A 2,722-nucleotide genomic window follows, 5' to 3' on the forward strand; every position below is an offset into this window, starting at 1 on the left:
ATATCCCTAGGGTTTTTTTTTTTCCTTTCATCTTTTCTCCCATATATGCAATATTTCATTTTGGTTTACTGTTCAAGTCCTTTGGTTTCTTTTGGGAGGAAAGAGGTATATGACTGGGAAATATTACTCAGCATTTATTTATTTAGGGCTGTCAATATTTTTAATAGTGAATAGATATAGAATGTATTTTCTCTTTGTGCCTATTCTTCTTCACAAAATCTAGAATAATAACTTTCCTTTTTTTTTCTTTAATGCCTTTACAAATGTTAGCTAGTCAAACCTTATTGTCTTCTAGAGAGAGTGGTTTTGGGAACTGACAAGTAAATTGAAAAATCAAGACATTGTCACCAGTTACCAGGCAAAAGAGAAGAGGAGATGTAGGCAATTTAAATCTGTTTCCTAGTATGGAGCATACTTCACAAGTCATGTGATCATTCCAGATGCATTTGGAAGACAATAATCAATTTGGGGAAATATGGGGGAGTTCACCTGAACCAGAAAAGAGCAGCTGACTACACTATTGCCTGCCAGTTAGTTCTATAGGACCCTTAAAAGGAGGCAGATTCATTAATATAAAAGCAAAATATCCTTCTTATAACAGAACAAGTGAAATCTTATATTACTGACTCCCTTTTGAATAGCCTGGCCTATATGAGTCCTAGGGTGATTTATACAGTCTTATCAGCTATCTGGAAACTTTTTTTTTTTACCTGTGCAACCAACGAGCTAGATAAGAGACATAAAATATTCTCACAGGGGCTTGCTTTTGTCCAATATTTATAGCACTCGCAAGAAATCTCTTCTCCCTGTTCAACATTTATCAGTTTCCTCTCATTTCAGATTCTTACAAAAAACCCACAAACAAACAAACAAAGAGAAAACCAACAACATCTACCTTTACCTCATATAAAGGCCCTATGTGGCAGATGTGGCAAAATTAATAAAACATTATCAGTCTGTGTATTTAATATTTTTATACAAAATCCACTTTTACTTATGTGAAATCCATATAAATTCTTGACTCTTTTATTCTTCACAATATTCTCATAAACAATGAATATTCTGGTTGCGAAATCAAATATTCAGAATGCTATGGGTAACACATATGTAATAGAAGAATGATTACATATATTCTAAGACAGCAAAAGAGGAGGTTGTCACACTAGACTATGTTTGATAAATAGTGAGACACAGGCTGGAGAACTCTGAACTTACTTCCTACAAAATGACAGGGAGTTAACATATGGTTTGGAACAACTATGATTCCAGACTTCCAATGCTTATGAGGGAACAATTACATTATTAGAATCCTTACTAATTGTTTCAATTATTCATGTGTACTTTGCCCATCCCTACCTGCATATAAATGTCTTGTCCTTGTTAATATTTACTCTTTTTGGATTTTAACATTTCAATGACAGTATAATTGAACCTAACTCTTGCCTTTTAAAGAAGATGTCTTGTGTTTGGAAAATGGCCTAATCTACCCAGATAAATGCCCATAATACAGTGTGAAATTATTCATTCATACATAATACAAACACATTTTAGCCTAAATAGGTTTTTTTTTTAATTTTATTATTGTGTTTGGCAAATATCTACCATATGCCAAGTACTGAATGTCTTTTGCCTATTCTAGGTAGTTCCTACTTATTTTATGAAACTAAACTCAAGAATTCCTCCTCCAGTATCCTTTCCTAACCTCAAGTCTGATTTAGCAGTTCTTTTGCTATGCTCCCATAGCATGAGTGCATGTCTTTATCAGCATATTCATGGCACTGGGATGTATCAGTTGATTTATTTGACATTTTTTCCTCTTACTCCCATGAAGGAATGGAGTATGTTTTATATATTATAAATTCCTCTTAAACAATAAGCTAATAAATTTAAACTTGACTCTGAAAGCATAATGATAATTGAAACTAACTCTTGCCTTTTAAAGAAGATGTCTTGTAAGTGTTTGGAAAATGACCTAATCTACCCAGATAAATGCCCATAATACAGTTATAATTGAACCTAACTCTTGCCTTTTAAAGAAGATGTCTTGTGTTTGGAAAATGGCCTAATCTACCCAGATAAATGCCCATAATACAGTGTGAAATTATTCATTCATACATAATACAAACACATTTTAGCCTAAATAGGTTTTTTTTTTAATTTTATTATTGTGTTTGGCAAATATCTACCATATGCCAAGTACTGAATGTCTTTTGCCTATTCTAGGTAGTTGCTACTTATTTTATGAAACTAAACTCAAGCATTCCTCCTCCAGTATCCCTTCCTAACCTCCAGTCTGATTTAGCAGTTCCTTTGCTATGCTCCCATAGCATGAATGCATGTCTTTATCAGCATATTCATCGCACTGGGATGTATCAGTAGATTTATTTGAGATTTTTTCCTCTTACTCCCATGAAGGAATGAGGTATGTTTTATATATTATAAATTCCTCTTAAACAATAAGCTAATAAATTTAAACTTGATTCTGAAAGCATTGGGTAGATTAAAAAAAACACTTGTAGGGAAGTTATTTGTACAGATTTCTGTTTCCAAGTGTTCATACATGCTGTGATGTGGACCAGTGGACCATGGATTTTTAATGGTGATGACTGGAGGTAAGAACAGTTGGGAGATTATTCCAGTAATATAGGAAATAGAAAGAACACCATTTCATAGTTACTTTTCTTAATAGAAGAGTAAATGAAAGGATTAAACAAACATCTGT

The sequence above is a fragment of the Myotis davidii genome, unplaced genomic scaffold (genome assembly GCF_000327345.1).
Source record: "Myotis davidii unplaced genomic scaffold, ASM32734v1 scaffold332, whole genome shotgun sequence".
Lineage (NCBI taxonomy): Eukaryota > Metazoa > Chordata > Mammalia > Chiroptera > Vespertilionidae > Myotis > Myotis davidii.